General features: G+C 40.3%; 4 non-coding genes across 4 annotated transcripts; all 4 read left to right on the top strand.

The window, feature by feature from the left end:
- The first annotated feature begins 3,067 nt into the window (after nt 1-3,067).
- On the top strand, nt 3,068-3,140 carry trnav-cac (transfer RNA valine (anticodon CAC)). The gene has a single exon. It is a non-coding gene; the product is annotated as a tRNA-Val (tRNA).
- A 1,233-nt stretch (nt 3,141-4,373) lies between these two features.
- On the top strand, nt 4,374-4,446 carry trnav-aac (transfer RNA valine (anticodon AAC)). The gene has a single exon. It is a non-coding gene; the product is annotated as a tRNA-Val (tRNA).
- A 1,454-nt stretch (nt 4,447-5,900) lies between these two features.
- On the top strand, nt 5,901-5,973 carry trnav-aac (transfer RNA valine (anticodon AAC)). Its single transcript has one exon. It is a non-coding gene; the product is annotated as a tRNA-Val (tRNA).
- A 5,873-nt stretch (nt 5,974-11,846) lies between these two features.
- trnav-aac (transfer RNA valine (anticodon AAC)) lies at nt 11,847-11,919 on the top strand. Its single transcript has one exon. It is a non-coding gene; the product is annotated as a tRNA-Val (tRNA).
- The last annotated feature ends 2,292 nt before the right edge of the window (nt 11,920-14,211 follow it).

Raw genomic sequence — 14,211 nt, 5'->3', positions numbered from 1 at the left:
ACCCCTTACTTTTTTCCACATTTTGTTACGTTACAGCCTTATACTAAAATGGATGAAATAAAATAAAATCTATCTACACACAATACCACATAATGACAAAGCGATAACATATAGTTTTTATTAATGAAAAAAATATTTTAAAAATACCTTATTTACATACATTTTCAGACCCTTTGCTATGAGGCTGGAAATTGAGCTCAGGTCCATCCTGTTTCCATTGATCATCCTTGAGATGTTTCTTCAACTTGATTGGAGTCCACCTGTGGTAAGTTCAAATGATTGGTCATTTCTGCAGCATTGAAGGTACCCAAGAACACAGTGGCTTCCATCACTCTTAAATGGAAGAAGTTTTGAACCACCAAGCCTCTTCCAAGAGCCGCTGCACACAATAATTCCCAGCTTCTCAAGCCTTATTGTTTAATTAATTGACTAAGTCATTTCTGATTTCATTAGGTTCTGAGAGCGATAAATGTCCCACCCAGCCAAAGTCAGCCACACCCTTACTATTCCACTCATTGGGTTTCTGCAGTGTAGTGGTTATCACGTTTGCCTAACAAGTGAAAGGTCCCCGGTTCGAGACCGGGCGGAAACACATTTTAACAAATTGGTCCTTCGCACTTCTCAGTATTTGCTATTCAGACTTTAGTTTCAGTAGTATGTTGGTTATCACGTTCGCCTCACACGCGAAAGTCAGTCACACCCTTAGCATTCCAATCATTCGGTTTCCGTAGTGTTGTGGTTATCACGTTTGCCTCACATGCGAAAGGTCCCCGGTTCGAAACCGGGCGGAAACATTTTGTAATATTCAATATTTCCCAATGCCCAGAGGCTAGCATTTGGTTTGAAACAGTTGAGGTTTGTCTAAACCTTGCTGTCTACCTCTCCGACCTGTGGATCAATGTTGCCGTTTTTTTGGGGACCTGCACCATGCGATCTGTATGAATGTGACCAGACTGACAGCTTCTCTGAGCCAGGCAAATTCATTTATCAGGGTCATTGTAATGGATATATCCAAAGAAATGGCAATATAATCCAAGGTAAAACAAACAAAAATGTAGATCGTTTTCTGTCTTTTCAGCTGCTTGATGTGATTGAGTGATAGATTTAGTTGGCTGGCTAGCAAAGGAAAAGAAGCTAGCCTGCATAGGTACAGTGCATTCGGAAAGTTTTCAGACCCCTTACTTTTTTCCACATTTTGTTACGTTACAGCCTTATACTAAAATGGATGAAATAAAATAAAATCTATCTACACACAATACCACATAATGACAAAGCGATAACATATAGTTTTTATTAATGAAAAAAATATTTTAAAAATACCTTATTTACATACATTTTCAGACCCTTTGCTATGAGGCTGGAAATTGAGCTCAGGTCCATCCTGTTTCCATTGATCATCCTTGAGATGTTTCTTCAACTTGATTGGAGTCCACCTGTGGTAAATTCAAATGATTGGTCATTTCTGCAGCATTGAAGGTACCCAAGAACACAGTGGCTTCCATCACTCTTAAATGGAAGAAGTTTTGAACCACCAAGCCTCTTCCAAGAGCCGCTGCACACAATAATTCCCAGCTTCTCAAGCCTTATTGTTTAATTAATTGACTAAGTCATTTCTGATTTCATTAGGTTCTGAGAGCGATAAATGTCCCACCCAGCCAAAGTCAGCCACACCCTTACTATTCCACTCATTGGGTTTCTGTAGTGTAGTGGTTATCACGTTTGCCTAACAAGTGAAAGGTCCCCGGTTCGAGACCGGGCGGAAACACATTTTAACAAATTGGTCCTTCGCACTTCTCAGTATTTGCTATTCAGACTTTAGTTTCAGTAGTATGTTGGTTATCACGTTCGCCTCACACGCGAAAATCAGTCACACCCTTAGCATTCCAATCATTCGGTTTCCGTAGCGTAGTGGTTATCACGTTCGCCTCACACGTGAAAGGTCCCTGGTTCGAAACCGGGCGGAAACATTTTGTAATATTCAATATTTCCCAATGCCCAGAGGCTAGCATTTGGTTTGAAACAGTTGAGGTTTGTCTAAACCTTGCTGTCTACCTCTCCGACCTGTGGATCAATGTTGCCGTTTTTTTGGGGACCTCCACCATGCGATCTGTATGAATGTGACCAGACTGACAGCTTCTCTGAGCCAGGCAAATTCATTTATCAGGGTCATTGTAATGGATATATCCAAAGAAATGGCAATATAATCCAAGGTAAAACAAACAAAAATGTAGATCGTTTTCTGTCTTTTCAGCTGCTTGATGTGATTGAGTGATAGATTTAGTTGGCTGGCTAGCAAAGGAAAAGAAGCTAGCCTGCATAGGTACAGTGCATTCGGAAAGTTTTCAGACCCCTTACTTTTTTCCACATTTTGTTACGTTACAGCCTTATACTAAAATGGATGAAATAAAATAAAATCTATCTACACACAATACCACATAATGACAAAGCGATAACATATAGTTTTTATTAATGAAAAAAATATTTTAAAAATACCTTATTTACATACATTTTCAGACCCTTTGCTATGAGGCTGGAAATTGAGCTCAGGTCCATCCTGTTTCCATTGATCATCCTTGAGATGTTTCTTCAACTTGATTGGAGTCCACCTGTGGTAAATTCAAATGATTGGTCATTTCTGCAGCATTGAAGGTACCCAAGAACACAGTGGCTTCCATCACTCTTAAATGGAAGAAGTTTTGAACCACCAAGCCTCTTCCAAGAGCCGCTGCACACAATAATTCCCAGCTTCTCAAGCCTTATTGTTTAATTAATTGACTAAGTCATTTCTGATTTCATTAGGTTCTGAGAGCGATAAATGTCCCACCCAGCCAAAGTCAGCCACACCCTTACTATTCCACTCATTGGGTTTCTGTAGTGTAGTGGTTATCACGTTTGCCTAACAAGTGAAAGGTCCCCGGTTCGAGACCGGGCGGAAACACATTTTAACAAATTGGTCCTTCGCACTTCTCAGTATTTGCTATTCAGACTTTAGTTTCAGTAGTATGTTGGTTATCACGTTCGCCTCACACGCGAAAGTCAGTCACACCCTTAGCATTCCAATCATTTGGTTTCCGTAGTGTAGTGGTTATCACGTTCGCCTCACAAGCGAAAGGTCCCCGGTTCGAAACCGGGCGGAAGCATTTTGTAATATTCAATATTTCCCAATGCCCAGAGACTAGCATTTGGTTTGAAACAGTTGAGGTTTGTCTAAACCTTGCTGTCTACCTCTCCGACCTGTGGATCAATGTTGCCGTTTTTTTGGGGACCTCCACCATGCGATCTGTATGAATGTGACCAGACTGACAGCTTCTCTGAGCCAGGCAAATTCATTTATCAGGGTCATTGTAATGGATATATCCAAAGAAATGGCAATATAATCCAAGGTAAAACAAACAAAAATGTAGATCGTTTTCTGTCATTTCAGCTGCTTGATGTGATTGTGTGATAGATTTAGTTGGCTGGCTAGCAAAGGAAAAGAAGCTAGCCTGCATAGGTACAGTGCATTCGGAAAGTTTTCAGAGCCCTTACTTTTTTCCACATTTTGTTACGTTACAGCCTTATACTAAAATGGATGAAATAAAATTAAATCTATCTACACACAATACCACATAATGACAAAGCGATAACATATAGTTTTTATTAATGAAAAAAATATTTTAAAAATACCTTATTTACATACATTTTCAGACCCTTTGCTATGAGGCTGGAAATTGAGCTCAGGTCCATCCTGTTTCCATTGATCATCCTTGAGATGTTTCTTCAACTTGATTGGAGTCCACCTGTGGTAAATTCAAATGATTGGTCATTTCTGCAGCATTGAAGGTACCCAAGAACACAGTGGCTTCCATCACTCTTAAATAGAATAAGTTTGGAACCACCAAGCCTCTTCCAAGTTCCGGCTGCACACGATAATTCCCGGCTTCTCATGTCTACCTCACATGATATCCCAAATTGAGTACCACAGAAAGAGCCATAATACCCATTAAATATTTTAAAAATACCTTATTTACGTACGTTTTCAGACCCTTTGCTATGAGGCTGGAAATTGAGCTCAGGTCCATCCTGTTTCCATTGATCATCCTTGAGATGTTTCTTCAACTTGATTGGAGTCCACCTGTGGTAAATTCAAATGATTGGTCATTTCTGCAGCATTGAAGGTACCCAAGAACACAGTGGCTTCCATCACTCTTAAATGGAAGAAGTTTTGAACCACCAAGCCTCTTCCAAGAGCCGCTGCACACAATAATTCCCGGCTTCTCAAGCCTTATTGTTTAATTAATTGACTAAGTAATTTCTGATTTCATTAGGTTCTGAGAGCGATAAATGTCCCACCCAGCCAAAGTCAACCACACCCTTAGTATTCCACTCATTGGGTTTCTGTAGTGTAGTGGTTATCACGTTCGCCTAACACGCGAAAGGTCCCCGGTTCGAGACCGGGCGGAAACACATTTTAACAAATTGGTCCTTCGCACTTCTCAGTATTTGTTATTCAGACTTTAGTTTCAGTAGTATGTTGGTTATCACGTTCGCCTCACACGCGAAAGTCAGTCACACCCTTAGTTTTCCAATCATTGGGTTTCTGTAGTGTGCTGGTTATCACGTTCGCCTCACACGCGAAAGGTCCCCGGTTCGAAACCGGGCGGAATCATTTTGTAATATTCAATATTTCCCAATGCCCAGAGGCTAGCATTTGGTTTGAAACAGTTGAGGTTTGTCGAAACAGTTGAGGTTTGTCTAAACCTTGCTGTCTACCTCTCCGACCTGTGGATCAATGTTGCCGTTTTTTTGGGGACCTCCACCATGCGATCTGTATGAATGTGACCAGACTGACAGCTTCTCTGAGCCAGGCAAATTCATTTATCAGGGTCATTGTAATGGATATATCCAAAGAAATGGCAATATAATCCAAGGTAAAACAAACAAAAATGTAGATCGTTTTCTGTCATTTCAGCTGCTTGATGTGATTGTGTGATAGATTTAGTTGGCTGGCTAGCAAAGGAAAAGAAGCTAGCCTGCATAGGTACAGTGCATTCGGAAAGTTTTCAGACCCCTTACTTTTTTCCACATTTTGTTACATTACAGCCTTATACTAAAATGGATGAAATAAAATAAAATCTATCTACACACAATACCACATAATGACAAAGCGATAACATATAGTTTTTATTAATGAAAAAAATATTTTAAAAATACCTTATTTACATACATTTTCAGACCCTTTGCTATGAGGCTGGAAATTGAGCTCAGGTCCATCCTGTTTCCATTGATCATCCTTGAGATGTTTCTTCAACTTGATTGGAGTCCACCTGTGGTAAATTCAAATGATTGGTCATTTCTGCAGCATTGAAGGTACCCAAGAACACAGTGGCTTCCATCACTCTTAAATAGAAGAAGTTTGGAACCACCAAGCCTCTTCCAAGTTCCGGCTGCACACGATAATTCCCGGCTTCTCATGTCTACCTCACATAATATCCCAAATTGAGTACCACAGAAAGAGCCATAATACCCATTAAATATTTTCAAAATACCTTATTTACGTACGTTTTCAGACCCTTTGCTATGAGGCTGGAAATTGAGCTCAGGTCCATCCTGTTTCCATTGATCATCCTTGAGATGTTTCTTCAACTTGATTGGAGTCCACCTGTGGTAAATTCAAATGATTGGTCATTTCTGCAGCATTGAAGGTACCCAAGAACACAGTGGCTTCCATCACTCTGAAATGGAAGAAGTTTTGAACCACCAAGCCTCTTCCAAGAGCCGCTGCACACAATAATTCCCGGCTTCTCAAGCCTTATTGTTTAATTAATTGACTAAGTAATTTCTGATTTCATTAGGTTCTGAGAGCGATAAATGTCCCACCCAGCCAAAGTCAGCCACACCCTTAGTATTCCACTCATTGGGTTTCTGTAGTGTAGTGGTTATCACGTTCGCCTAACACGCGAAAGGTCCCCGGTTCGAGACCGGGCGGAAACACATTTTAACAAATTGGTCCTTCGCACTTCTCAGTATTTGTTATTCAGACTTTAGTTTCAGTAGTATGTTGGTTATCACGTTCGCCTCACACGCGAAAGTCAGTCACACCCTTAGTTTTCCAATCATTGGGTTTCCGTAGTGTAGTGGTTATCACGTTTGCCTCACACGCGAAAGGTCCCCGGTTCGAGACCGGGCCGAAACACATTTTAACAAATTGGTCCTTCGCACTTCTCAGTATTTGCTGTTCAGACTTTAGTTTCAGTAGTGTATTGGTTTTCACGTTCGCCTCACACGCGAAAGGTCCCCGGTTCGAAACCGGGCGGAAACATTTTGTAATATTCAATATTTCCCAATGCCCAGAGGCTAGCATTTGGTTTGAAACAGTTGAGGTTTGTCTAAACCTTGCTGTCTACCTCTCCGACCTGTGGATCAATGTTGCCGTTTTTTTGGGGACCTCCACCATGCGATCTGTATGAATGTGACCAGACTGACAGCTTCTCTGAGCCAGGCAAATTCATTTATCAGGGTCATTGTAATGGATATATCCAAAGAAATGGCAATATAATCCAAGGTAAAACAAACAAAAATGTAGATCGTTTTCTGTCATGTCAGCTGCTTGATGTGATTGTGTGATAGATTTAGTTGGCTGGCTAGCAAAGGAAAAGAAGCTAGCCTGCATAGGTACAGTGCATTCGGAAAGTTTTCAGACCCCTTACTTTTTTCCACATTTTGTTACGTTACAGCCTTATACTAAAATGGATGAAATAAAATAAAATCTATCTACACACAATACCACATAATGACAAAGCGATAGCATATAGTTTTTATTAATGAAAAAAATATTTTAAAAATACCTTATTTACATACATTTTCAGACCCTTTGCTATGAGGCTGGAAATTGAGCTCAGGTCCATCCTGTTTCCATTGATCATCCTTGAGATGTTTCTTCAACCTGATTGGAGTCCACCTGTGGTAAATTCAAATGATTGGTCATTTCTGCAGCATTGAAGGTACCCAAGAACACAGTGGCTTCCATCACTCTTAAATAGAAGAAGTTTGGAACCACCAAGCCTCTTCCAAGTTCCGGCTGCACACGATAATTCCCGGCTTCTCATGTCTACCTCACATAATATCCCAAATTGAGTACCACAGAAAGAGCCATAATACCCATTAAATATTTTAAAAATACCTTATTTACGTACGTTTTCAGACCCTTTGCTATGAGGCTGGAAATTGAGCTCAGGTCCATCCTGTTTCCATTGATCATCCTTGAGATGTTTCTTCAACTTGATTGGAGTCCACCTGTGGTAAATTCAAATGATTGGTCATTTCTGCAGCATTGAAGGTACCCAAGAACACAGTGGCTTCCATCACTCTTAAATAGAAGAAGTTTGGAACCACCAAGCCTCTTCCAAGTTCCGGCTGCACACGATAATTCCCGGCTTATCATGTCTACCTCACATAATATCCCAAATTGAGTACCACAGAAAGAGCCATAATACCCATTAAATATTTTAAAAATACCTTATTTACGTACGTTTTCAGACCCTTTGCTATGAGGCTGGAAATTGAGCTCAGGTCCATCCTGTTTCCATTGATCATCCTTGAGATGTTTCTTCAACTTGATTGGAGTCCACCTGTGGTAAATTCAAATGATTGGTCATTTCTGCAGCATTGAAGGTACCCAAGAACACAGTGGCTTCCATCACTCTTAAATGGAAGAAGTTTTGAACCACCAAGCCTCTTCCAAGAGCCGCTGCACACAATAATTCCCGGCTTCTCAAGCCTTATTGTTTAATTAATTGACTAAGTAATTTCTGATTTCATTAGGTTCTGAGAGCGATAAATGTCCCACCCAGCCAAAGTCAGCCACACCCTTAGTATTCCACTCATTGGGTTTCTGTAGTGTAGTGGTTATCACGTTCGCCTAACACGCGAAAGTTCCCCGGTTCGAGACCGGGCGGAAACACATTTTAACAAATTGGTCCTTCGCACTTCTCAGTATTTGTTATTCAGACTTTAGTTTCAGTAGTATGTTGGTTATCACGTTCGCCTCACACGCGAAAGTCAGTCACACCCTTAGTTTTCCAATCATTGGGTTTCCGTAGTGTAGTGGTTATCACGTTTGCCTCACACGCGAAAGGTCCCTGGTTCGAAACGGGCGGAATCATTTTGTAATATTCAATATTTCCCAATGCCCAGAGGCTAGCATTTGGTTTGAAACAGTTGAGGTTTGTCTAAACCTTGCTGTCTACCTCTCCGACCTGTGGATCAATGTTGCCGTTTTTTTGGGGACCTCCACCATGCGATCTGTATGAATGTGACCAGACTGACAGCTTCTCTGAGCCAGGCAAATTCATTTATCAGGGTCATTGTAATGGATATATCCAAAGAAATGGCAATATAATCCAAGGTAAAACAAACAAAAATGTAGATCGTTTTCTGTCATTTCAGCTGCTTGATGTGATTGAGTGATAGATTTAGTTGGCTGGCTAGCAAAGGAAAAGAAGCTAGGTACAGTGCATTCGGAAAGTTTTCAGACCCCTTACTTTTTTCCACATTTTGTTACGTTACAGCCTTATACTAAAATGGATGAAATAAAATAAAATCTATCTACACACAATACCACATAATGACAAAGCGATAACATATAGTTTTTATTAATGAAAAAAATATTTTAAAAATACCTTATTTACATACATTTTCAGACCCTTTGCTATGAGGCTGGAAATTGAGCTCAGGTCCATCCTGTTTCCATTGATCATCCTTGAGATGTTTCTTCAACTTGATTGGAGTCCACCTGTGGTAAATTCAAATGATTGGTCATTTCTGCAGCATTGAAGGTACCCAAGAACACAGTGGCTTCCATCACTCTTAAATGGAAGAAGTTTTGAACCACCAAGCCTCTTCCAAGAGCCGCTGCACACAATAATTCCCAGCTTCTCAAGCCTTATTGTTTAATTAATTGACTAAGTCATTTCTGATTTCATTAGGTTCTGAGAGCGATAAATGTCCCACCCAGCCAAAGTCAGCCACACCCTTACTATTCCACTCATTGGGTTTCTGTAGTGTAGTGGTTATCACGTTTGCCTAACAAGTGAAAGGTCCCCGGTTCGAAACCGGGCGGAAACACATTTTAACAAATTGGTCCTTCGCACTTCTCAGTATTTGCTATTCAGACTTTAGTTTCAGTAGTATGTTGGTTATCACGTTCGCCTCACACGCGAAAGTCAGTCACACCCTTAGCATTCCAATCATTCGGTTTCCGTAGTGTAGTGGTTATCACGTTTGCCTCACACGCGAAAGGTCCCCGGTTCGAAACCGGGCGGAAACATTTTGTAATATTCAATATTTCCCAATGCCCAGAGGCTAGCATTTGGTTTGAAACAGTTGAGGTTTGTCTAAACCTTGCTGTCTACCTCTCCGACCTGTGGATCAATGTTGCCGTTTTTTTGGGGACCTCCACCATGCGATCTGTATGAATGTGACCAGACTGACAGCTTCTCTGAGCCAGGCAAATTCATTTATCAGGGTCATTGTAATGGATATATCCAAAGAAATGGCAATATAATCCAAGGTAAAACAAACAAAAATGTAGATCGTTTTCTGTCTTTTCAGCTGCTTGATGTGATTGAGTGATAGATTTAGTTGGCTGGCTAGCAAAGGAAAAGAAGCTAGCCTGCATAGGTACAGTGCATTCGGAAAGTTTTCAGACCCCTTACTTTTTTCCACATTTTGTTACGTTACAGCCTTATACTAAAATGGATGAAATAAAATAAAATCTATCTACACACAATACCACATAATGACAAAGCGATAACATATAGTTTTTATTAATGAAAAAAATATTTTAAAAATACCTTATTTACATACATTTTCAGACCCTTTGCTATGAGGCTGGAAATTGAGCTCAGGTCCATCCTGTTTCCATTGATCATCCTTGAGATGTTTCTTCAACTTGATTGGAGTCCACCTGTGGTAAATTCAAATGATTGGTCATTTCTGCAGCATTGAAGGTACCCAAGAACACAGTGGCTTCCATCACTCTTAAATAGAAGAAGTTTGGAACCACCAAGCCTCTTCCAAGTTCCGGCTGCACACGATAATTCCCGGCTTCTCATGTCTACCTCACATGATATCCCAAATTGAGTACCACAGAAAGAGCCATAATACCCATTAAATATTTTAAAAATACCTTATTTACGTACGTTTTCAGACCCTTTGCTATGAGGCTGGAAATTGAGCTCAGGTCCATCCTGTTTCCATTGATCATCCTTGAGATGTTTCTTCAACTTGATTGGAGTCCACCTGTGGTAAATTCAAATGATTGGTCATTTCTGCAGCATTGAAGGTACCCAAGAACACAGTGGCTTCCATCACTCTTAAATGGAAGAAGTTTTGAACCACCAAGCCTCTTCCAAGAGCCGCTGCACACAATAATTCCCGGCTTCTCAAGCCTTATTGTTTAATTAATTGACTAAGTAATTTCTGATTTCATTAGGTTCTGAGAGCGATAAATGTCCCACCCAGCCAAAGTCAGTCACACCCTTAGTTTTCCAATCATTTGGTTTCCGTAGTGTAGTGGTTATCACGTTCACCTCACACGCGAAAGGTCCCCGGTTCGAAACCGGGCGGAATCATTTTGTAATATTCAATATTTCCCAATGCCCAGAGGCTAGCATTTGGTTTGAAACAGTGGAGGTTTGTCTAAACCTTGCTGTCTACCTCTCCGACCTGTGGATCAATGTTGCCGTTTTTTTGGGGACCTCCACCATGCGATCTGTATGAATGTGACCAGACTGACAGCTTCTCTGAGCCAGGCAAATTCATTTATCAGGGTCATTGTAATGGATATATCCAAAGAAATGGCCATATAATCCAAGGTAAAACAAACAAAAATGTAGATCGTTTTCTGTCATTTCAGCTGCTTGATGTGATTGTGTGATAGATTTAGTTGGCTGGCTAGCAAAGGAAAAGAAGCTAGCCTGCATAGGTACAGTGCATTGGGAAAGTTTTCAGACCTCTTACTTTTTTCCACATTTTGTTTCGTTACAGCCTTATACTAAAATGGATGAAATAAAATAAAATCTATCTACACACAATACCACATAATGACAAAGCGATAGCATATAGTTTTTATTAATGAAAAAAATATTTTAAAAATACCTTATTTACATACATTTTCAGACCCTTTGCTATGAGGCTGGAAATTGAGCTCAGGTCCATCCTGTTTCCATTGATCATCCTTGAGATGTTTCTTCAACTTGATTGGAGTCCACCTGTGGTAAATTCAAATGATTGGTCATTTCTGCAGCATTGAAGGTACCCAAGAACACAGTGGCTTCCATCACTCTTAAATAGAAGAAGTTTGGAACCACCAAGCCTCTTCCAAGTTCCGGCTGCACAAGATAATTCCCGGCTTCTCATGTCTACCTCACATAATATCCCAAATTGAGTACCACAGAAAGAGCCATAATACCCATTAAATATTTTAAAAATACCTTATTTACGTACGTTTTCAGACATTTTGCTATGAGGCTGGAAATTGAGCTCAGGTCCATCCTTTTTCCATTGATCATCCTTGAGATGTTTCTTCAACTTGATTGGAGTCCACCTGTGGTAAATTCAAATGATTAGTCATTTCTGCAGCATTGAAGGTACCCAAGAACACAGTGGCCTCCATCACTCTTAAATGGAAGAAGTTTTGAACCACCAAGCCTCTTCCAAGAGCCGCTGCACACAATAATTCCCGGCTTCTCAAGCCTTATTGTTTAATTAATTGACTAAGTAATTTCTGATTTCATTAGGTTCTGAGAGCGATAAATGTCCCACCCAGCCCAAGTCAGCCACACCCTTAGTTTTCCACTCATTGGGTTTCTGTAGTGTAGTGGTTATCACGTTCGCCTAACACGCGAAAGGTCCCCGGTTCGAGACCGGGCGGAAACACATTTTAACAAATTGGTCCTTCGCACTTCTCAGTATTTGCTATTCAGACTTTAGTTTCAGTAGTGTATTGGTTATCACGTTCACCTCACACGCGAAAGGTCCCCGGTTCGAAACCGGGCGGAAACATTTTGTAATATTCAATATTTCCCAATGCCCAGAGGCTAGCATTTGGTTTGAAACAGTGGAGGTTTGTCTAAACCTTGCTGTCTACCTCTCCGACCTGTGGATTAATGTTGCCGTTTTTTTGGGGACCTCCACCATGCGATCTGTATGAATGTGACCAGACTGACAGCTTCTCTGAGCCAGGCAAATTCATTTATCAGGGTCATTGTAATGGATATATCCAAAGAAATGGCCATATAATCCAAGGTAAAACAAACAAAAATGTAGATCGTTTTCTGTCATTTCAGCTGCTTGATGTGATTGTGTGATAGATTTAGTTGGCTGGCTAGCAAAGGAAAAGAAGCTAGCCTGCATAGGTACAGTGCATTGGGAAAGTTTTCAGACCTCTTACTTTTTTCCACATTTTGTTTCGTTACAGCCTTATACTAAAATGGATGAAATAAAATAAAATCTATCTACACACAATACCACATAATGACAAAGCGATAACATATAGTTTTTATTAATGAAAAAAATATTTTAAAAATACCTTATTTACATACATTTTCAGACCCTTTGCTATGAGGCTGGAAATTGAGCTCAGGTCCATCCTGTTTCCATTGATCATCCTTGAGATGTTTCTTCAACTTGATTGGAGTCCACCTGTGGTAAATTCAAATGATTGGTCATTTCTGCAGCATTGAAGGTACCCAAGAACACAGTGGCTTCCATCACTCTTAAATAGAAGAAGTTTGGAACCACCAAGCCTCTTCCAAGTTCCGGCTGCACACGATAATTCCCGGCTTCTCATGTCTACCTCACAAAATATCCCAAATTGAGTACCACAGAAAGAGCCATAATACCCATTAAATATTTTAAAAATACCTTATTTACGTACGTTTTCAGACCCTTTGCTATGAGGCTGGAAATTGAGCTCAGGTCCATCCTGTTTCCATTGATCATCCTTGAGATGTTTCTTCAACTTGATTGGAGTCCACCTGTGGTAAATTCAAATGATTGGTCATTTCTGCAGCATTGAAGGTACCCAAGAACACAGTGGCTTCCATCACTCTTAAATGGAAGAAGTTTTGAACCACCAAGCCTCTTCCAAGAGCCGCTGCACACAATAATTCCCGGCTTCTCAAGCCTTATTGTTTAATTAATTGACTAAGTAATTTCTGATTTCATTAGGTTCTGAGAGCGATAAATGTCCCACCCAGCCAAAGTCAGTCACACCCTTAGTTTTCCAATCATTCGGTTTCCGTAGTGTAGTGGTTATCACGTTCGCCTCACACGCGAAAGGTCCCCGGTTCGAAACCGGGCGGAAGCATTTTGTAATATTCAATATTTCCCAATGCCCAGAGGCTAGCATTTGGTTTGAAACAGTTGAGGTTTGTCTAAACCTTGCTGTCTACCTCTCCGACCTGTGGATCAATGTTGCCGTTTTTTTGGGGACCTCCACCATGCGATCTGTATGAATGTGACCAGACTGACAGCTTCTCTGAGCCAGGCAAATTCATTTATCAGGGTCATTGTAATGGATATATCCAAAGAAATGGCAATATAATCCAAGGTAAAACAAACAAAAATGTAGATCGTTTTCTGTCATTTCAGCTGCTTGATGTGATTGTGTGATAGATTTAGTTGGCTGGCTAGCAAAGGAAAAGAAGCTAGCCTGCATAGGTACAGTGCATTCGGAAAGTTTTCAGACCCCTTACTTTTTTCCACATTTTGTTATGTTACAGCCTTATACTAAAATGGATGAAATAAAATAAAATCTATCTACACACAATACCACATAATGACAAAGCGATAACATATAGTTTTTATTAATGAAAAAAATATTTTAAAAATACCTTATTTACATACATTTTCAGACCCTTTGCTATGAGGCTGGAAATTGAGCTCAGGTCCATCCTGTTTCCATTGATCATCCTTGAGCTGTTTCTTCAACTTGATTGGAGTCCACCTGTGGTAAATTCAAATGATTGGTCATTTCTGCAGCATTGAAGGTACCCAAGAACACAGTGGCTTCCATCACTCTTAAATAGAAGAAGTTTGGAACCACCAAGCCTCTTCCAAGTTCCGGCTGCACACGATAATTCCCGGCTTCTCATGTCTACCTCACATAATATCCCAAATTGAGTACCACAGAAAGAGCCATAATACCCATTAAATATTTTAAAAATA

This window comes from Oncorhynchus mykiss, chromosome 8, assembly GCF_057628025.1.
Source record: "Oncorhynchus mykiss isolate SJ-2025 chromosome 8, ASM5762802v1, whole genome shotgun sequence".
Classification (NCBI taxonomy): Eukaryota; Metazoa; Chordata; class Actinopteri; order Salmoniformes; family Salmonidae; genus Oncorhynchus; species Oncorhynchus mykiss.
This window is presented reverse-complemented; position numbering and strand designations above follow the sequence as displayed.